General features: G+C 49.8%; 1 long non-coding RNA gene across 1 annotated transcript in view; it reads right to left on the minus strand.

Moving 5' to 3' along the window:
* Window positions 1-281: 281 nt before the first annotated feature.
* Window positions 282-22,585, minus strand: part of LOC112546663 (uncharacterized) — a 32,379-nt gene continuing 10,075 nt past the window's right edge. Inside the window, exons 2-3 of the long non-coding RNA XR_003090376.3 lie at window positions 4,860-5,064; window positions 282-633 (exon numbers count right to left, since the gene is read on the minus strand). This is a non-coding gene — a long non-coding RNA (uncharacterized LOC112546663). The remainder of the gene's footprint in view (window positions 634-4,859; window positions 5,065-22,585) is intronic.

A 22,585-nucleotide genomic window follows, 5' to 3' on the forward strand; every position in this document is an offset into this window, starting at 1 on the left:
AGCTGTGGCTCAGGCTCCGGCAGCACAGGGACAGCACGCAGTGGAATGAGCAGTGGCGCTGGGACTGTTTGTAGGGTGGGGGTGCAGAGCTGCCCCCAAAACCTTTTCACGCCCCTCACTGCCCCAGGCTGGGGTCACCTGATGTCCATCTGGTCTGGGAGAGTTGGCAGCCCTGCCACAGCCGGAGGCGGCTGCAAAGACCCGCATTGGAGGCAGGATCCAGGGTGGCAGCGCAGCCTGCAGGGCAGGGGGCCTGGACCCTATGGACGGCGTCTGCAGTGCCCATGGGGACAGTGGGCGGCAGGACCCTCAGGGGTGCTGAAGCCACTGGGAGCAGTGGGACCCCGGAGGGGCTGTCTTGAGACTGGGGCATGGGTCTGGTGGAGCCGGCCGAAGGACTGGCCCTTAGGTGTGGGAAAGCAGAACAGAAAAACTAGGGGAGCTGCAGCATCCCCCTCCCCGCAGGCTTCTTCCCATGCCTATGGGAATGATGAACACATGTGCCAGAGAGGAGACGTATTCGAGTTGTGTTCTCGTTTTATCCCTTTGTGGCAATCAGCTCCTGGGTCCCACTAACTCTTCATCCCTCCATCCTCTTGTCCTGATGGTTTGGGGGTAATAGCAGGAAATTATCTGGGGAGGGAAAACAAAGGCACTTGGTTATCCAATGGAAAGCAAAGCTCTGGTATGTGCGAGGCTGCAAAATACAGTGAGGGCATGAGGGACAGCGCTGGACAGAGCCATTGGGAGGCGTTTTGGAGCCTCCACTGGCCAGGGGAAGGAAAGAGAAGAATAAGCCTGGGAAACCATGCCTGGATTACCGGGACAGCGCTAGACAGAGGCAATGTTTTGGGGGAGCAGATCGTTTGGCTGAGACTCCTGGGCTGGAGAGTGTCCCCAGGTAGCCAGCAGGCACAGGCTGAGACCATCCTGCTCCATGCAGCCCAGAGGAGAACAGCGGCCATGGGAGAGGCCGGTTTGGAGTCCTGGTCAAGTCCCTTTGCTGCTCTTCGCGGTGAAATGCGCCTGAGGGCTCCCCCACAGCAGGGAATCCGTCCATGCACATGTCCCACGTACTCCGGGAGGGAAGGCACTAGGGAAATACTCCCCCCTTGGACCTCACTGGCACGGAGAGCGTCCCCAGCTGCTGAGCCTCCCAGAGAGCGCGGAGAGAGCAGAGTGAGTTCCCCACGTGGGTGAGAGACCCCACAGGCTCCGCCCCAGCCTTTACCTCCTACCAGCAAGGTGGGCCCCACAGAGCTCTCGGCCTGGGCTCTGCCGAAGTCACCGCACTGAACTGAGTGCAGGCCTGGGGCTGTCAGAGGGTCGCTGGGCAACGTGCCCCACTGCATGTCTCCAGCGCTGGACTTGCTCTGCTATTCCACAGCAGGGCGCTGTGGGCACTGGGCATGGGAGACCCCTCCCCTCCGCTACAGGGCTTCTCTGCATGGCAGAGCCATTTTTTGGCACGTCAGTATTCACACCGCCCTTGTCTGGTGCTGCACAGATCAGTCCCGCCAAACGGCATCGGTGGAGTCCATGCTGGTGAATGTCCAGTCGTCGCACTTAGGTGCCATCAATCAAGTAGGCACCACGGGGGAAGAAAAGAGGCAGGAATCTGTTGCATCCGTACCTGCATGTTCCATAGCACTGTTTTCTTTATCCCCTATGGAAACCCCCCTCCCCTTGGCTTGGGGCCACTTTATACTCAGTAAAACTCCCTGACCTGCTTGCCCTTTGGCAAAACGTTTTCAGTCCTTTGAAGAAACATCCTTAACCCCCCACACTCCTTAGGAGCCTGATCCCAAGGGATCCCTGGCTCCAGTTGCTTTCAGTGGGAGTTGAGGGCACGTAGAAATCCCTCAACCTCTCTTCCCTTCCCTGAAATCTTAAACTTCTTGGTGCTCCGGGCAGGGAGGTCTCTCCCACCCTAGCGCCCTGGTGCAGCTGCTGGGGATTCCCGACTATGGAAGCAGTAGTTAGTTTGGAGAAATCTTGGCTGAGAAGCTCAGGGGGTGGGGGCGAGAGGGAGGTTAAATAACTACCCGAGGAAGGAGCACATTGAGGGTAGGCCAGGCTCTGTCTGGAGGAGCGCCCGGTATTGCATAAGTCCCAATGCATTCCAGGTAGCAAGGGTAGAAGTGGGCTCCTGCTTTCTCCACTGGAGATGCGAAGGCCTCCACAGAAGATTGAGGAGCCTTTGTGTACGTTGTTTTGTTTTTATTTTTTGCACACACAAAAAAACCCACTTCCCCAGTCATGAGAAATGTTTTTTCTTCCTCTTGCTTTTTGCCCTTTTTCCTTCTCTTTGTTTCCCCTCTTCCCCTCTCTACTGCAGCAGCGTATCGATTGAACTGTCTTGTTGTAATCCATCGGGTCTATGAAAATTTGGCTTTGAACAGTCCCCGGTGGGAGCGGGAGAATCGGCCTGCGTCTCCGGTTTGCGTGCACTGCCGAGTTCACACCCAGGCAGGCCATGGGGCAGAGTGTGGTAGGAAGGAGAGGGCGGTTGCTGGTCAGCCCGCTCAGCCCTGAGACAGTGGTTTTATAACCCTTGCTCTAAACTCATTTGGTGTACTAGGCCCGATCCTGTTCCCATCAGAGCCCGTGGCAAATCTTTCATCGTGGTCAGTGCCAGCAGGATCAAGCTTGTGGTGGGGTGAGGGAGCTCAAAGTAGGGCAGAGGTGCTGATTCAGAGGAGAACTAATTGCAGGCTCGTGGCTCAAGCAGGCTTGCAACCTCAGGGGAGCCGACAACCTCTGCAGGATCCTGGACAAGACGGGAAGAGCTGGTTCTGTGCTCCTGAAGGGGCGGGGCCTCAGGCAGAGCCCCTCCCTCCCCAGCCTGCCATGCTGCCCAGAATGGGGCTCTGGCAGCACTTTAAAGGGGCCCTGGGTTCTGGCTGCTGCCACAGTAGCAGCAACATCTGGAAGGCCCAGGCTCCTTTGAAGCGCTGGTCCCCGGGGCAATTGCTCCCTTTCCCTCCCTCCATGGTCCTGCTTCGACGGCCTCCGTATCGGACACCCCAGAGCTTGGGGCGCTCAGCAAGAGGATTTTGATCCAATCCGTTACAAAGAGGGGGCTTATTTGCTTTCCACTGGGGTCTGGATTTTGAACCTCCCCAAGTTGCACCGGGGTTTGGAGTTGGATTTTGGTTTGAGCACTGTGGATCCAGATTCTAATTTTAACCCCTTACTTTCTTCCCTCGTTAATATTCAGGATGCCTGGGCTTTAATTCCAGCCCATTTCTAGTTGCGAGGTGACCCAGAGGGCTTTGCAAGGGATCAATCCGAGCACACGGGCTGTCGCTAGCCTCGCTCAGAGCAGAGAGGCAGCGAAAAGGCTGCTGGCGGGAAGCTGATTATATGACTATCCAAAGGCTTTGCAGGGGGCAGGACAGAAAAGAGCACTTTAGCTACTCTCTGGCTGAGGAGGGAGCAAGGAGGGGAGCAGCTGACCAGGGGCTGAAAGGAGCTCATTATCTGGCTACCCAGAAGTGTCTGCAGGACAATGGCACAAAAGAGCAGAGGCTGGCCCAACAGGAACTAGGAGAGAGGATAGAAAGTAGGAACCCCTGCTGGAGAAGCTCGCAGTTAAAGAGGATTTCCATTTCCAGCCCTGAGCTCCCTCGCTGCAGTGTTACTCCATCTATTGTTAATGATGGCAAATGGTTAAAAAAAAAAAACACAGGAAAGATTTTAATGTAAACCATCTATTGCATGGAAAACACCCTCCCTAGGCCATTTGGAGGAGCGTATGCAGGTAAATGGGAGGTGCCTCTCCCAGGCTGTGCTGCTGACTGCTAGACCCTGGGGATGCGATGATGGCATCTGGGGTTCCACTGGTGGGGAACTACACTCCTGGGGCAACAGTGCCCCTTCATCACAGGCAAAACCTGCCCACGCTTCCAGCTGCCTCCTGCAAGTTTGCAAGACGCCTCCATTTAATCGCTCTGTTTGCAGTAAAAGTCCTTAGGAATCCCCCTGCCAATGTAGAATAACAACCGAGTTTATTGAAAGTTTATCTGAAACTGCAGGAGCAGAGCAGGGAAAAGTAGTCTCCAGGTGGGAGAGAGGCAGCCCAGCTCTGCCCCAGGAGATCCATACCAACCCCCTCACCATGGAGGATAGCAAGTCAATACGCTCAGTCAACGAAACACAGTCTGGAACCATGGATGTCGCCAGCACATGTTCCCATTGGCCCATCCCATCCTAAGGGGCCGGGCGCTGTTACCTAGCAACTTCTGAGCAATGTCAGCTTTCACCAATTAACCCTTGCCTGGGCACCTCATGCCCCACCTCAAACCAAACTCCAAGGAAAACCTCCCTCATCTGGGCAGAGGGAGCCTTTGTGTGATCCTTTGGGGCCCAAGTGGATGACAGAAACTTGGACGACAAAGGGACCGTGCCCTGTGCCCTTCCTGCCTGATAGTTGTGGCAGGACTGTCGCTGTCTGAAGGAGGAAGAAGCTGATGTGTTAGCAGACACAAACTGATGGGCTTCTCAGAGCTCCTCGGGTGAAGGAGCAGACTGCAGGTAACATGTTCTGTCACACACTAGCTGCACCCTACCTGAACCCCATCAGTCTTGTACTGCCAGATATCCCCCTGGCTCCTATGATGCTCATCGAGAGGACAAGCTCCCTGTGCTTGCGGCGTGCCAGCCTAACAACAGCAGTGAGTCAATGAGGTGCCGGTCCAGGAGCCTACTTTGACAGGTACCTGAATCCCAGAGGTTGGTCATGGAGGGATACGAACCACCAGCAGGGTAAGAGCATGGGAGAAATGGGCCTAGGAGTCTAAGTAGGTTGCCCATCTCATGCTTTTCCTTTGACAGTGTGGGCTGGTGAAAGCCCTTACCTCTGCCAAAGGAGATCTTTGCAGGTGACATACAACCCTGGACTTGTGCTCGGACTGCTCCACTTTGGCCCTTGAGATGATGAGCCCAGAGGGTGCATTGCTTTCCCAGTACAACCATCCACCATCCTGATGGCTCCCCTCACTTGGCTAGAACTCCGATGACAACTTGTCTGGTTGGATGCCGATCAGCCGGCCTCAGCGAAATCTGAAAAGTGAGGGAATGATTCTAGATTAACTCTTGGGATGTGTCAACACAATAAAGTTATTTCGGAATAACAGCTGTTATTCTGAAATAACTATGCGAGCGGCTTCACAGCAATTCCATTATTTCGAAATAATTTTGAAATAACGGACGGCTTATTCTGACTTCTGTAAACCTCATTCTGCAAAGAATAATGCCTATTCTGAAATAGCTATTTTGAAATAAGGCGTGTGTAGACGCTCTACTTCTGCTATTTTGAAATAGCCCTTCACCAGGGCCACTCTAAGTTATTCCTCCTGGGGCTCTAAATCGAGATAGCTTATTCCTAGAACATCTACACTGCAGGGAAGCCTCAAAATTAGTCCGAGGCAGACTTCCCTAGTGTAGACGTGCTATTTCAGAATAACTATTCTGGAATAGCTTATTCCAAAATAACTGTGCAGTGTAGACACAGCCTTAGGCTGCGTCTAGACTGGCAAGTTTTTTCCACAAAAGCAAGCGCTTTTGCGCAAAAACTTGCCAGCTGACTACACTGGCTGCTTGATTTTGCGCAAAAGCACTGATGTTCTACTGTCCGAAATCAGTGCTTCTTGCGCAAATGCTTTGACGTTCCTGTTCGGGCAAAAGCCCTTTTCCGGAAATGTTTTTGCGCTAGAGGGCCAGTGTAGACAGCTAAAAACTGTTTTGCGCAAAAAAGCCCTGATGGCGAAAATGGCGATTGGAGCTTTCTTGCGCAAAACTGCATCTGGATTGGCACGGACGCTTTTCTGCAAAAAGTGCTTTTGCGGAAAAGCGTCCATGCCAATCTAGACGCTCTTTTCCGCAAATGCTTTTAACGGGAAAACTTTTCCGTTAAAAGCATTTGCGGAAAATCATGCCAGTCTAGACGTAGCCTCAGTGTTTGGGAAGACCAGCTGACAGGTACCGGGATGGATGAGCCTTCTTTATGGTCCATGGTCAGAATCTTTATGCTCTCCCCCCTCTATCCCTAAATGCTCATTTAGGCAGCTGAAGATGTCAAGAAAACCCACTAGGGGAATGAATTCTGGAAGGGTAACACTTGCACACCATTAGCAGTTTATGCCACAGTGCAAGAAGCTGAGAGAATTCACTGGCCAGCCAATATGAAGTTTCCCACCCCAAGGACCTGGCACAGGCTTACAGGCATGTCTTTGCTGCTGATGTTTGGTGGTGTTTGAAATAGTGAAGCCGGGAGCTGTGCAGCAGCAGAGCCATCGTTTGACTCATCATGCTGAATTGCTAGCTGGTCACTTTCCCTGAACTGAAAGCATTTGCTCATGGGTGTCTTGTGTCCTGTCACTCACACAACATAAAATGGGGTTATTTGACAAAGAGGCGCTTTGCTTTGCTGATAGCTGCTTCGAATCTATAACTCGTCTCATCTCTTGAACAGGGAAGAGGAAAAGAGTCTGTCTGGTGCTGCTATTTGATTTGTAGATACTAAAAAAATACCTGAAGGGTGTTCATGCTGACACAGTCAGTCTGGGTAATCAAGCCTTGTTGATTATTCAAGGCTTAATGTTTTCTCTGGGGGGAAAAAAATCCTCAGGTTTATGTTTCAGTGACAGATGTTTGGTTTCTAAACGTCGCAGTCATTTTGAAGGCTTCATTCTCCAGGCAGAGCATGCCGTGGTTCCAAATCGACCGGTGTAAAACCACATGTCGTGCGTTTGTCATTGCATTTCCACTTTTTTCTTCTTAGCTGTCATTGGAGCAACATGCCACGGTCCTCTCCTCAAAATGATCCGTCTCTCTGAAACTCCCCTCAGCCTGCACTGAGTTCTGACAAAGGCTGGACAAAAGCTTGGGATCTACACAGGCATGGTCCGATCTGCTTTGATTTCCCTACAATTCATTAGCTGTCACTAGAAGTGTATTTGTGGAGAACCATTTGGAAGCGTCAAAATCTTTTCCCCCGCATTCTATTCTGAGTTGCCATTTCTATCTAACCTATCTATCTTTAGCTGTGTGACTACTGACTTGCCTTCTGATTGGTTCTGTGAGCCCCGATGCACCAGTGAAGATCTACTCATGCCGTGCCTATAGAAAAGACCCACTTAGGCCGCTAATGCGAGAGCAGGGCTGGTTGTTCCCCACAGGGTATTATTGAGTGCTTTATCAAGTCATTGTAATAAATGTCTCAAATTATAGCACTTCCCTCACTTCCCTCGGGAGCCTATTTTGCAGACTAAGAGATCTCACTGTCAGGAGTTTTCATGAAAATCAGACTCATATTTTCTTTTTCTTAATCCCCCCCCCATTACATCTGTTGTGTCACCCTCTGCCGTTCACCTCCCACCAGGTCATCACACCATCCGAACTGTGGTCTTCCTCCTTCTCCACTGGCCCCTGTAGGGCCTGACCCTGGTGAAGTCAATAGGAGATTTGCCCTGGTCTGACCATTAGCCAGGAGGGGTAGGGATGGTGTCCCTAGCCTCCGTTTGCCAGAAGCTGGGAACGGGCGACAGACAAGGGGTGGATCACTTGTGGATTATTTGTTCTGCTCATTCCCTGTGGGACACCTGGCATTGGCTACAGTCGGCAGACAGGATACTGGTCAGGTGGACATTTGGTTTGACTCAGTATGGCCGTTCTTACACTGTTATGAACAAACCAATAAATGAACATTGTCAGTGTTCCCGCAGAGCACATAAAAGGGTGTCACAAGGAGGAGGGAGAAAAATTGTTCTTCTTGGCCTCTGAAGATAGGAGAAGAAGCAATGGGCTTACACTGCAGCAAGGGAGGTTTAGGTTGGACATTAGGAAAAACTTCCTAACTGTCAGGGTGGTTAAACACCGGAATAAATTGCCGAAGGAGGTTATGGAATCTCCATCTCCGGAGCAGATTAGACAGACATCTAGCGGGGTGGTCTAGACAGTGTTTGGTCCTGCCGTGAGGATAGAGGGCTGGACTCAATGGCCTCTCAAGGTCCCTTCCAGTTCTAGTGTTCTATGAGTCTGAGAAACATAAGATCCAATCCAGCTCTCACTGATGTCAGTGGCATGCAGAGATTCCCTTTGGCCTTAGGAGGCATAGGACTGGACACATAATCTCTGCCCCAATGATCTTACAATTTAAAGAGAAGAGTGATTAAAATCTACAAATATCAAGTACAGGTTGCATCTCTATAAAGCAGGACTCTCTGGTCCGGCAACATCTGTGATCCAGAAGGCTGAGAGAGTCACAGCATGCTGCAGGTGGGAGCCTGGCACTATGCGGTGGCAGGGGGCACACAGCCCAGCTGGGCTGCAGGGGGTGGGGATGGGAGCTAGGAAGTCCAGCATGCAGCTCAGCTGGGCTGCGGGGGAAAGTTTTGGGGAGGGGAGGTCCAGGGGCTGGCATGTGGTTCAGCTGAGCTGTGGTGGCATCCAGGAAGCCTAGTGGGGGAAGCAGAGCAGAGGGGGAACCAGCAGCAGAGGGGCAAGAAATGACCTCCCCTGGTTCGGAAAAATCCCTTCTCTGGGTGCCAAATCAGGGAGGTCCAACCTGTACTGGATTGTCCTACGGTTGTCTCTCTTGTGCTTAATAGTATATAAATTACAGCCCTTCCTGTGGGAGGAGCATTAACAGGACTAAACTAGCTCCACTCCTAACCTCCTAGACAAATAAAAATGTCCTTGAGAAAGTAAAATCACAAGCGGATAAAGTGTGCCATCCCAACCTTACTGTTTGCACAGTGCTTTGAACATGTAAAGCTGCTATATATTTTATTACTATTATTATTACATCTTGGATCAGCTATTTTGTTTAGAGTCTGGGGGAACTAGAAACGGTCTTCTCTCCAAGAGGAACTGAAGAAAAATGATTTTTTTGGGTTAAAAATAACATTTTGATGTTTAAATAATCTGAGGCTTTTCTGTTTTGATAGTTACCGGCCTGAAAATGTATCCAAAGATCAGAGGCAACTAAACAATTCACTTTAAAAAAAAGTTTAATGTGTTGTGCTCTAGTTAAAATGTACCATAAAATGACTGAATTGAAATTTTAAGTGGGGGGAAAAATATCTTCAGGGTTTTCTTCTTGTATTTTATTATTGCCAAATAAAATACCAGCCTACAATTAAAGAAACACTTTATGTGCCAACTGACATAGATAATATTGGTTTTCTGGCTGCACTTTTTGTAGCAGCCATCGAAAATAAATGATGCAGGATATATAGCAGCCATCCAGACACATTGGCTTGACGGTGGATTCTGAGCAGCCATCATTAGAGAGCAAAACAGAGGGATTTTAGTCCTGCTTTAAATAGAAATTTCAGTGCAGCTTTAAGTGTAGCTGCATCACTAGTGCCTCCATAAAGCAGTTCAGCTTTTATAAAGGAACTAGTAGATTTACCCAGCGTTTCTCGGGTCCTTAACTCGATTCATTTTTGTTTTTCTTCATTAACTCCTAGCTCTGAGGTGGGGCCGGGATGAGGGTTCAGTAGGCAGGCTGCACAGGGCAGAAAGGATGCCCTCAGCCCTCTCTCGCTGCAGCAGCTTGGAGCCAGCTGAGAAGTGCCTGTCTATAGCTGCTGCAGTTCCAGCTGGCATGGCTGGGGCAGAGATGCATGTTCCCGGCTGGGGCAGGTCCAGGTTCGTCTGCCCCCTGCACTCCCCAGCAAGAATGAGGAATGGAGTAAACTGTGCATTTTCCCCTCTCTCTGTGACGAAGGGGAACAGCCAGCAATGTTCCTTTATGAATCGGGGGCGGGAAGAGCTGCAGGCCCCCCTCCCTAAAGGATACCTAGGGGGTGGTAGGCCTGGGGCAGTCCCCGATGGAGAGGGGGCATGCCCCAAGTCAGCCCCCTTCATCTGCCTGGTGATTCTGTCTCTTTTCAGTATGGTTTTATGCGGCCCTGAGACAGGGTGCTTGCCCTGCACTGGTCCTTTAAAGGCAAAAACCTAGCCCTGAGCAAGGGCTGAGAGAAGCCCCAGTGGCTGATGAGGGCCCAGCTGGAGGGCTTTATAAAGAAGGGCTCTTGAAGGGAGAGGAGAAGGGACTGCTGCTCTTAATAGAGAGCAGGAGAGCCTTGGTTGCCAGGGAAGCTGAGCAGTGACAGGACTGGGGGCACTCTGGCCCAGTTAGTCCCCGGGCTGCAGAGAGGCAGCCAGGTTAGGCAAAGGCAGCAGGTCCACATCTCTGCCAGAAATGGGTGGCCATTATAGGCTGCAGTTTGCCCCGATGCAGGGGCTCGATGAAGACTGGCAGTGGGTCACCAAGGCAAGGTGGGTACAGGGGAACTGGGTGTTCCCTGGGAGAAGAATTGGGAGGGGAGGGCCCTGGCGTGCAAAGCTGGATAAACACCTACACCCTCGGAATGGGGCCGGAGACACTGGAGTGGGCACTGCTGGAGGGCAGTGTCCTGAAGCAGATGCCGTGGTCCAAGAGGGAAGCGAGAACACGAGGAGGCACCAGCTGGAGGGAGGCGTCCAGTGATTCGAGCAGCTAAATTCCCAGGGCTACCGGCTGGAAGTGCCATGGTGGTGAGTCAGCCCTCGTGACAGGCCCTGTATGCATCTGGGGTGTGGGGGAGCTTCATGCCCAAGCCCTGACCTTGCTTTAAGTTATAATAAGAGGAAGCTGCCTACCCAATTTGGTGCTCCTAGCTCTTACTGTTCATGGCAGGGGTGGCGAACTTGCATGGATCCTGACCCCAAGGATCAGCATTGAGGAGCATGTGCAAAGCTGGAACATACAAAAATCTACTCGTGTGGAACTCCCTCTTCCCTCCTTCCCCCCACTCCCCCCGCCCGGCTCTGATATGCAAGGGGAATGTGAACATAAGAACAGCCGCACTGGGTCAGACCAAAGGCCCATCTAGCCCAGTAGCCTGTCTGCCGGCAGTGGCCAGCACCAGGTGTCCCAGAGGGGGTGGACCGAAGACAATGATCAAGCGATTTGTCTCCTGCCATCCTTCTCCAGCCTCTGACAAACAGAGGCCAGAGACACCATTTCTATACCCTGGCTAATAGCCTTTTATGGACCTAACCTCCATGAAATTATCTAGCTTCTCTTTAAACTCTGTTATAGTCCTAGCCTTCACAGCCTCCTCTGGCAAGGAGTTCCACAGGTTGACTACATGCTGTGTGAAGAAGAACTTTCTTTTATTAGTTTTAAACCTGCTACCCATTCATTTCATTTGGTGTCCTCTAGTTCTTCTATTATGGGAACTAATAAATAACTTTTCTTTATCCGCCCTCTCCACACCACTCATGATTTTATAGACCTCTATCATATCCCCCCTCAGTCTCCTCTTTTTCTAAACTGAAAAGTCCCAGTCTCTTTAACCTCTCTTCATATGGGACCCGTTCCAAACCCCTAATAATTTCAGTTGCCCTTTTCTGAACCATTTCCAAGGCCAAAATATCTTTTTTGAGGTGAGGAGACCACATCTGTACACAGTATTCAAGATGTGGGTGTATCATAGTTTTATACAGAGGCAGTAAGGGGATATTCTGTGTCTTATTTTCTATCCCTTTCCTAATAATTCCTAGCATCCTATTTGCCTTTTTCACCGCCGCTGCACACTGTGTGGAAGTTTTCAGAGAACTATCCACAATAACTCCAAGATCTCTTTCCTGATTTATCATAGCCAAATTAGCCCCCATCATACTTTATGTGTAGTTGGGGTTATTTTTCCCCATGTGCATTACTTTATACTTATCCACATTCAATTTCATTTGCCATTTTGTTGCCCAATCTCTCAGTTTGGTGAGATTTTTTTGGAGTCCCTCACAGTCTGCTTCTGTCTTGATTATCCTAAACAGTTTGGTATCATCTGCAAACTTTACCACCTCACTGCTTACCCCTTTCTCCAGATCATTTATGAATAAGTTGAAAAGGATTGGTCCCAGGACTGACCCTTTCCATTTTGAAAATTTACCCTTTATTCCTACCCTTTGTTTCCTGTCTTTTAATGTGGGCAGAATCTTTCTCCTGAGTCAGGAGCTTTTTGCTTTACTTCTCACCTGTGTGCAGCCCCTGACTGATTTTTTTTTTCTGTGGGTCAGCACCCCTCTCCTCCTCCCCCCGAAACAGGTTTCCCATTCCTTGGCTTAGGAGGAGTTCTTGAACAAATGGAGGGACAGACAGCCTCGCTTGCTCACAGATACACTCTCTCAAATATGTACTAGATTCACCCTCTGAAATAGAGCTCCCCAGCAGGACAGATTTGAAAATGAGATTATTTAAGTAACGGTACCTAGCATTCGCATGTCCCTTTTCATGCAAGGATCTCAAAGCCCCTTGCAAACATTATTTACCACAGCAAACAGCACCTCCAGGAAGTAGATAAGCATTAATCTTGTAATACTGATTAGACAGATGGATAAATGAGGTGCGTAGAGGTTAAAATAGGCCTGAATTGCAGAGCAACTGAGTGACTTGGGTGGGTTTCCAGTGATGTGGTTGTTACAGGTACTCAGCACTTCTGGAAACAGCCTGCAAAGCTCTGGGTAAAGCAAAGGCTCTGTTGTCTTGTGGACAGCACAAGGGTCCAGGAACCATGAGTTCAAAACTCTGCTGTGTCAGGGCTTGTCCTGTGTTTTCACAAGTGGCCATGGATGCGTTTTCACTCAGTTTGAGACCCCTTGGAAGCTATAGGTGCTCTGGGCTGCGAGGATGAGGTGTCTCAACTGGCCACCCCAAAATCAATGGCCTTTATGACAATCTGGGTCAAAATGACTCATTCCATGTCACGAATCGGACACAGCTCAGAACCCAGGAGTCTAGAACCTCAGCTCCGCAGAGCCCTGCGTGGATACAAAGTTTGAATCTATATCTGCATCCGTAGCCACCAAAATGAGCCGTGGATCCCTGCAGCTAGAAAGCAGATCGCTGCCGATTTGCAGGGCTCTGTGGGCTCGGCCTGATGTCACAGACCCCCAGGCGTGGCTCGATGTCTATATTTGGGGGAACGGCTCCAGTCAGGCCACTGGAGCTGCATGTAGGAAGGGAAATTCCTCATCGGCCTGAGGTTTGCCGTTCAAGGGGTAACGCTCTCCTGCCCCTTCAAACAACACTCCTGCCCCGACCCCAGCTCCAGCTGGTAGGCCCTGGCAATGCAGGTACACCTGTCTGCCTTGTAGCTTAGTCTTTTTCATACCTCGGGCCCTTTTTACCTTTGAAGCCGGCTGGATGGCCCACCAAGCACCTGGACCTGTTCTGGCCAAGGCAGTTTTATTTTTCAAGGCAAAACTAGGCCACTAGGAGATAGTGTTAATGGGTAGAATCAAGCTAGGGGTTATCCCTCAGGCGTGTGGGAGGAAGGATAGCCCTATCCCAATACCTCCTCTGCCCCCTGCAGAGCAGTTTACCCATAGGCTCCCTCCCCCATACAAATCTTACGAAACATTTTTGACGCCGTACTGTAAATCTTCTCGCGCAAGAACCCGCCAGTGTAGACATAGCCAAGGAGTGCCTGCCCCTCCCAGCTCTTCACACCCGGGGAGAGGGACAGAAGGGGGGCAGCTGCTCTGCCCCAGTGGGTCATTGTTGCTGTTCTCAGATCCTGGGCCCTGCCTATGTAGCAGGCTAAGGGGATGGCAGTGGGTGCCAGACACTGACTTGCACTTCCTCCTGAGCTGGAGTTGCCAGGTGCCCGGTATTGACCCGGACAGTCTGGTATTTTCGCCTCCTGTCTGGTTAAAAAAAATTCAGAAAATACTGAACACCTAAAATGTCCGGTATTTTTGGATTTATTTTCCAAGCCAGGAGGCGAAAATACCAGATACCTGGCAACCCTACAACACACTTAGCAATTGGGCCCGGGCCCCCTGCTCACCTGGCTCTGCAGGGAAGCTCCCTTCTGTCTCAACCAAGAAAACAAGATGGCCAACAGCAAAAAGCCTAAAGACTTGAGCAAGGGGAAGCAATGCCTTCCCTGGGTCTTAGTGTTCATCCTTTCCTCTTCCTATCCCTATTCTGACTGCACACAATTAAAGGGGCCCTACTGTTTTGTTTTATTCCCCCTCCACAGAATTATTCCCCTGGTGTTTTTTTTTTGTTGTTTTTAATTTTTTTGTTTTTTTGTTTTGTTTTTTTTTGTTTTTTCAGTATTTTTGTTGAAATCATCTGGCAACACTATCCCGAGCGCCCATTGCTGTGTACAAAAACCCCATTCAGTCCCCCTTCCCTTAGCCCAGTAAAGGGCAGACCGGGGGGTGGCAGAAAGGGGGTGCCCGTGCTGCTGCCCTGCTATTCATGTAACTGAATGAGATGACATAAAGGCAAGGCCCTGATCGCTGGAGGTCAGTCACTGGTTCCCCGGGGATGGGCTGGTGTGGGGCTCTGGCTACGTCCCAGCGAGGAAGTCACATTCCTCCTGCTCAACATTTTTAAAAGTAAAAACTCCCCTTGGCAGTGGAGACGATGTTGCCCTCCCCCGAACAGAGAAGCAGCGTGGCCTAGTGCATAGGGCAGCAGGCCAGGCATCATGGGAGCTGGGTTGCAGTCCTGGCTCTGCTTCTATCGGTGGCAAGGACAGTCTCTTTGTGTCTGTTCCACCGTGCCCGGCACAGGGAGGCACTGAGCTCAGCTGGGGCCCAGTAATGAATCCGATGGGGTTGCTCTCTTCTGCTCTGGAGTAGGCTGAGTAGTAGGAGCAGATGGAGGAGAGAGACTGTGTGTGGGGCTCTGCCCCTCATTATTCACTGATTCCTAGCACTTAGGCCCCTCTGCTCCCTGTGTTGCAGAGGGGGAGAAAAGCCAGCAGTTCTCATCCCTCCACAATGTCTGGTGTGGTGCCCACTGGAGGGGCCTGAGACCACAGGGGCTGGTTGCTGGCCTGCTATTAGTAGGAGTGTTAGTAGGAGTGTGTGGTATATTTGTAGACAAGGTGGGTGAGGGAATCTCATTTACTGGACCAGCTTGTGGTGGCGAGAGACAAACTGCGGAGCCACCCACAGCTCTTCTTCTGGTCTTCAGCTTGTCTCTCTTAGCCATTGAAGCTGGCCAATCAAAGCTCTTCCCTCACTGCCCTCATCTCTCTCAATCGGTGCAGGTCTGTTTTGGCCCTGGGTCCACCAGGGTTCCCAGTGCCTGGCCCTGGCCACATCCCTGGCCTGATCTGCGGTGCAGCAAGCAGGGGTGTGGGGGCACAAGGTAGCTCAGAAAATGTGTGCAGGTGGGGAGCCTTTGCCCCCCCCATGTTTGTCAGCTTTGCTGAGTGCTTTGGGGATCCATGCGGTGATTTTCCCCCCTGCAGCGTGGGTGGGAGACCAGTTCCCTTTAAGAGAGCTGAGCTCTTCTGCACCCTCCCTCCCTCAGCATGGATGGGCTGGGGGTGACAGTCCAAGTCTCTCCTCTGCCCCTTAGCGGTGGGCACTGCCTCTGCTGCCTTCTTTTGTGAGGGAGGAGGCAGCAAGAATCGAACTCCATTTCCCTGTGGGGCAGCGCTGGAATCACTGGATTCCCCCCATTTGCTCGCTGTTTATTCAGATGTGTGGCTCCTTCCTCCCAGCCCTGCGGTGTTCATCCGCTGCTGAGCAGTAGCGAGGGGGAGATGGAGACTTAGGTCGCCTTTATATCTCTTGTCTGAGGTTGGTAGCAGAGGACAATGCAGTCAGACCCTCCCTGGGCACCCACTTCCAGCGACCCGGGCCTGACCTGCCTGGGATTAGTTCCTCCTTAGGGAGCTGAGGTAATTGAGTCTCTGCGCTTTCCTTCTCTGGCCAGGGCCTCTTCCATCCCGCCTTGCGACTGCTGACTGGCCCAAAATCCCGGTGGTAATTGGATCAGGGCCACTCTTTTCCAAGAGACTATTAAATCAGGCTCGCTGCCCCCGTCAGGAGGGACACGCTTTGGAATATAAAGGCGCAGAAGATCACATTACCAGGCTTATTTCTTGTGCTTCAAACCTTTGAAGCTATCACAGCCGCTTCCTTGGTGCAAAGTAAATTGAGTCTGTTTTTATTGGGGGGGGAGGGGGAACAAGACAAAGATAGTGGTAGCAACTGATATTGGGGTCAGGCAGAATCTGGCCTGGAGCGCTGAGCACTCACAGCTCGTCACAGCCAGAGGGGCCCCAGGGGCTTAGCCCTGCTGAAAAATAGCCCTGTAAGAATCTCAGCTGGGGAAAGAGAATGGGACCAGAATAAATAATTCTATGCCCAGTCTGGCTGTCTTGGTGACACAGCAGCCCTGGGCATCCTCGGCTCATCTCAGCAAGGAGCTATGTCTGCCAGGAGAAGAGAGGTACAGGGGTGATGGTAAAGCCTTAAATCCCTGCTTTTATGAAAGGGGGAAGCTTATTTTCAGGAGCTCTGGGTTGTTCAATGGCATTTGCCCCATGAAGCAGGAATTCACTGTCCGAGCTGGGCAGAGTTTAAGTTCCTAATGGGATTTGCAAAGCAGGGGGTGCCTTGTGAATAGGCTAATTTGTACAAGCCAGCAGCTTTCAAACCCTGCAGGTGACCTCTTCAGCCAGTGTCCCTGGAACAATTTTTAGGCCGGGGGGTGCTGAGCCATGCCCCCCACTATACCTATCTGCACCCCCTCACTGCCACACATGGGGGTGACTGCAGAGCCCTGAGCCAGAGCCAGGAGCAGAGCCCAGGGTGCAAGGCTGGGAGCCGGGACTCCAGTGTCAGCGGTTGGAACCCCAGGACCTGTAGCTGAGACCTGGTGTCAACAGTGGGGACCTCCAGTGCAGGCTGGCAGCCCAGCCCTGATGGAGACCCCAGGCAAAAAACCTTGGGAATGTTGCCATGTCCCCCACATGGCTGAAGCCATAGGCATAGGAAGTAGCAAACAAGAGTATGCTCAGGTGATCACATTGTAGAAGCTGTAGAAACTATTTTCATATTTAGCTAGAAGCCATCTTGTATAACAGAAACCATTTCAGCTTTTCTCTCAAGCATGTAGACCAGAGTGAACTTTCTGTTACCCCGTGAGAAGAGGCCTACAGGATGGGCTATTGGTATGTGTTAATTGGGCTGGTTGGGACAGGAGATGCACTCCCTCATACCTGTCCGCCATCTTGTTGATAAGGCTTTGTTTTTCCAAGTTTAATTGAGGATTTCTGTAATTGGATGCCCTGACGTCAGACTGTTTGGCTAAGGGTATAAAGATACTAGGATTGATTGTATTAGCAGCTTTACTGGGCCTGGCTTTGCTGGGACCACGTTTGGCTCATGCTGTGCTTTATTAATTAATAAAGCCGTTTGTTAGCTGCCTAAACAGAGAGGAGCATTTTTGCTTCGACAACATGATTGACTCCAACTTAAAATCCTGCTGAGGCAGCCCACTCTCTGGAGTTGGTATGGACTCTTGCAAGCTCTGACACCTTGGAGGTGGGCACTGTGTAAGGGGTAGATCAGAAGATCTTGTGTAGCTTGGCTTAAGCTCAGTTGAGTTATCTCTGAGTCTTAAGAAGTGCAGTTGTTTTACTCACTTGCCTCTAGACTCTTCATAATCATCACTCCCCTGCACAGGAAATTTACCAGGTGTGCTGGGAGTTATTTAATAAAGGGGAGCAGAGGCTAATTGAATAGAAGCTGAGAAGGTAATTTAACAAATGACTCATAATGGGCTATAGAACCTTTTACCTCTAGGTCATTGGTTTATCTCCTTTTCGGGTTGGCGGTGACCATCTGTTACCATCTGATTGCTGCTTAGCAGCCAATATATGAAATAAATGTGTCCCAGCCCACTGCCTCATGTCCACATCACTGAGGATTTGTGTGCAAGGAGTTGTGGCTGTCCCCTTTTTTGCTGGGAAGCGAGTCTAAGGTTTGAATGGGCCACAGAATCTAGAGTCATCCTTAAAAACAGTCCCTCCGGCTGAGGTGTGTTGGGAGGAGCTGCTGCAGCCATGTTGGCTCTGTGATGATCTCAGTTTACTTGAAGCAATCTGTAGCGCCATATGTCCTGGGTTCTTGGGTGTGAGTTAAGGTGTGTGGGGGGAGAGGGGGGAGCTAGGTGGTCTAATGTGAGCTCTTGTGGGCATTGTGGAAGAGAGTTCAGAAAGAAATGGAATAAAACCACCCCAGATTAGGAACGTAGCATGCTTTCTTTGCATGCCTTGTCTGACAAGTAGTTCAAGTCTCTTAATGGCCCCTCACACCTTGGCTGTGTCTAGACTGGCACGTTTTTCTGCAAAATCATCTGCTTTTGCCGAAAAACTTGCCAGCTGTCTACACTGGCCGCTTGAATTTCCGCAAGAACACGGACTTCCTACTGTAAGAAATCAGCGCTTCTTGCGGAAATACTATGCTGCTCCCATTCGGGCAAAAGTCCCTTTTGCGCAAAACTTTTGCGCAAAAGGGCCAGTGTAGAAAGCTCAGATTTGTTTTCTGCAAAAAAGCCCCGATTGCGAAAATGGCGATCGGGGCTTTTTTTTGCGGAAAAGTGCGTCTAGATTGGCCACGGACACTTTTCCACAAAAAGTGCTTTTGCAGAAAAGTGTCCGTGCCAATATAGATGCTCTGTTCCGAAAATGCTTTTAACGGAAAACTTTTCCATTAAAAGCATTTCCGGAAAATCATGCCAGTCTAGATGTAGCCTTTGTTAAATAAAGTACGCCAGTCTAAGGAGTTAGGACATCCCATTTCCTGGGCCCCAGCAATAGTGATGCCCATCACATCTGCTAGGTACATAATAGAAGCTCACCTTCTTCCAGTTTATACCAGATGTGCTATGTCTACACTGCAGGCTTCTTGAACAAGAATTGTTTTGCACAAGAGTTCTTGTGCAAAAGGTCTTCCACAAGAGCATGTCCACAGTGCCATGTGCTTTTGCGCAAGAGCATCCATGGCAGTGTGGATGCTCTCTTGCGCAAGAAAGCTCTGATGGCCATTTTAGCCAGAGGGCTTTCTTTGCGCAAGAAATTCATGTTGCCTGTCTACACTGCCCTCTTGTGGAAGAGCTCTTGCGCAAGAGGGCTTATTCCTCGTGGGGAGAGGAATAACTCTTCCGGAAGAAGCCCTGTTTTCCGACGCTGTACTGTAAATTTACTTGCACAAGAACACGCGTGCAGTGTAGACGCTCTGCTGTTTTTGAGCAAGAACAGATGTTCTTGCGCAAAAAGCCTGCAATGTAGACGTAGCTGATGGAGTCTTGCATGTGGGTTATATTGACAAATGTGGAGCAGGCAAAGGGGATGGGATCTGAGTTTGAACTGGAGTTAGGAGTAAAGATCCACTCCAAACAAGTGGCCAGATCCTATGAGTGACAGGAGGGAACCCGCCCCCACTCTCTAGGATGCCAGGATATACTCCAGTGACACAAGGTGCTGGGATGTGTACATCCAAGGGGCCAGGCAAGGAAGTTTCCTTTCCCTCAGTATGGAGGACGGCTTTGGCAGATCCTTCCCCAGACTGATTGGATTGAAGAGCCAGATGAGCCTGGCTAGCAAATGGGGTAGCCTCAGGTTATGCTAACCAGACCATTAAGAGGGCTTATAAAGGGAGTATGGCTGGTCAGCAAGGGGCGAATGAGGAAGAACAGCAGCTTTGTCTGGGAGGCTGTTAGAGAGGAGCAAAGCTAAGCTGGTAGCTAATTAAATAGAAAGGTTTTCTAGTGGTGCGCTGCTGTTTGGGCCTCACTCGTGAGCTAATACGAGAAGGCTGGTGATTATGGACTCTGAGACTTTTAGCTTGAATTATTAGGCAACTGAGAAGCTCAAACCCAAAGAAAGGGCATTTCTGGCTTTATCCAAATCCGCAAGAAAGGTCTGTTCCATTCAGCTGGCCCCAGTCATTGTTAGTCATTGTCAAGTCCCCTGTTTTCCTCAGCCACCTGGACAGGAGCGTAGAAGCATAAAGACCCTTTTCCTGCCTTTCCTCCTCTTCTGGGTCTGAGCTGAAGACAACAAAGACTTGCAGAGGCTTTAATGGGCTTTGGCTTAGCCTGTCGCTGATGATGGATGCGCCATTCTGGCATGGGTCTGGTAAACCTTGTGGGTAAGAACTTTCTCAAGATGAGATTTGCTCCTCAGAGTATAAACATTCATTAGGGGGAGAGAGCGTTACCATGGGCGTGAGACTATAGGATGTATCTGTCTGCTGAGATAAGCCAGGGCCTTGACAACGACTAATGGATTTATACCACAGCATGGGAAGATCTTTGTAATTTACCTCGCCCAACGGTCACCCGGATTTTCCTCATGACCCTAAGCCACTTTAGGTTCCAAGTCTGTGTGTTCCTTAATATGGCATTTCCACCTGGGTCTCCTCTCCTCTGTTAACAGTTTAAATGAAAACTGCAGACAGGGAGGCTGTTGTGTTTGTGCCCTTTAAATTTGTCAGTTCTGTACAAGATGTTAAAAATTGCTCCGCCTGCCCCGTAAATTAGGGGGGAGTTATTTAATTTTTCTGTTTGTCTGGGTTACATTAGTGCTCTGGTCCCAGCTTCCTTTGAAGATTCTCTGCACAGGATTGGGAAATTATGAAACTTGAGCAATTGAGGGGAGCACACCCTGATTACCCGATAGCAGTGGCTCTCAAAATTTTTGGCCCACAGCCCTCCCCTTCCCCTGCTCAAGGCAGACCTTTCTGCAGAACAACCACCTGTGATGACAAAATGGGTGAAGAAGAGGGTGGGAGTGTGGGGACTGGCTGGGAGGTTGGGTACAGGAGTGGGCTCGGGGTGGGGGGGCATTTTAGAGGGGGGGTGTATGAGGGAGATGGGGGTGCAAGGTGCTTATCTGGTTTGTGCCTCCTGCCACTCCCAGGCACTGCCCACCCACTGTTCCCATTGGCTGTGATTCCAGCCAATGGGAGCAGTGAAGAAAACCTCCAGGTGAGCAGTTTCATGTGCTTCTGTTCTCCCTTTGCCCCCTTCTCCCCCCCCCCCGCCCCGCCCCGCTGGGGGAAGGAAGGAGCAGCATCATGTGGAACTGGATCTGGCTCACGAAGCTCACACCCCTGCAGTGGGAAGTCAAGGCTGGTGCTCCAACCTCCACAAGGGAAGGGGCAGGGCTGGAATGCCAATGCAAGCTCCTTGCTGCAGGGCTGGGCGTGGTGAGCCATCCTGTGTGGGTGATGAATCTGAGGAACTGTCCTGGATTGAAGTGTCATTAGAGGAGGTTTTGGAACAAGTTGAAAAACTTAACAGTAACAAATCACCGGGACCGGATGGCATTCACCCCAGGGTTCTGAAAGAACTCAAATGTGAAATTGCGGAACTATTAACTGTGGTTTGTAACCTATCCTTTAAATCAGCTTCTGTACCCAAGGACTGGAAGACAGCTAACATAATGCCAATATTTAAAAAGGGCTCTAGAGGCGACCCTAGCTATTACAGACCGGGAAGTCTAACGTCCGTATCGGGCAAATTAGTTGAAACGATAGTAAAAAATAAAATTGTCAGACACGTAAAAACATAATTTGTTGAGCAAAAGGCAACGTGGTTTCTGTAAAGGGAAATCATGTCTTACTAATCTATAAGAGTTCTCTGAAGGGGTTAACAAATATGTGGATAAGAGGGATCCAGTAGATATAGTATACTTAGATTTCCAGAAAGCCTTTGACAAGGTCCCTCACCAAAGGCTCTTATATAAATTAGGTTGTCATGGGATAAGAGGGAAGATCCTTTCATGGACTGAGAACTGGTTAAAAGACAGGAAACAAAGTGTAGGAATAAATGGTAAATTTTCAGAATGGAGAGGTGTCACTAGTGGTGGTCTCCAAGGGTCAGTCCTAGGACCAATCCTATTCAACTTATCCATAAACAATCTAGAGAAAGGGGTAAGCAGTGAGGTGGCAAAGTTTGCGGACGATACTAAACTGTTCAAGATAGTCAAGACCAAAGCAGACTGTGAAGAACTTCAAAAAGATCTCACCAAACTGAGTGATTGGGCAACAAAATGGCAAATGAAATTTAATGTGGATAAATGTAAAGTAATGCACATTGGCAAAAAACCCCAACTACGCATACAATATGATGGGGGCTAATTTAGCTACAACTAATCAGGAAAGAAATCTTGGAGTTATCATGCATAGTTCTCTGAAAACATCCATGCAGTGTGCAACGGCAGTCAAAAAAGCAAATAGGATGCTAGGAATTATTAAAAAAGGGATAGAAAATAAGATGAAGAATATCTTACTGCCCCTATAAAAAACTATAGTACGCCCGCATCTTGAATACTGCGTGCAGATGTGGTCGTCCGCACCTCAAAAAAGATATTTTGGCATTAAAAAAGGTTCAGAAAAGAGCAACTAAAATGATTAGGGGTTTGGAACGGGTCCCATATGAGGAAAGGCTAAAGAGACTGGGACTTTTCAGTTTAGAAAAGAGGACACTGAAAAGGGATATGATAAAGGTGTATATAAAATCATGAGTGGTGTGGAGAGGGTGAATAAAGAAAAGTTATATTATGGGAACAAGTAAATAAGAACTAGAGGACACCAAATGAAATTAATGGGTAGCAGGTTTAAAACTAATAAAAGAAAATTCTTCTTCACACAGCGTGTAGTCAACCTGTGGAACTCCTTGCCAGAGGAGGCTGTGAAGGCTAGGACTATAACAGAGTTTTAAAAAGAGCTAAATAAATTCATGGAGGTTAGGTCCATAAAAGGCTAT

This window comes from Pelodiscus sinensis, chromosome 23 (genome assembly GCF_052426305.1).
Source record: "Pelodiscus sinensis isolate ZL-2025 chromosome 23, ASM5242630v1, whole genome shotgun sequence".
Taxonomy (NCBI): domain Eukaryota; kingdom Metazoa; phylum Chordata; order Testudines; family Trionychidae; genus Pelodiscus; species Pelodiscus sinensis.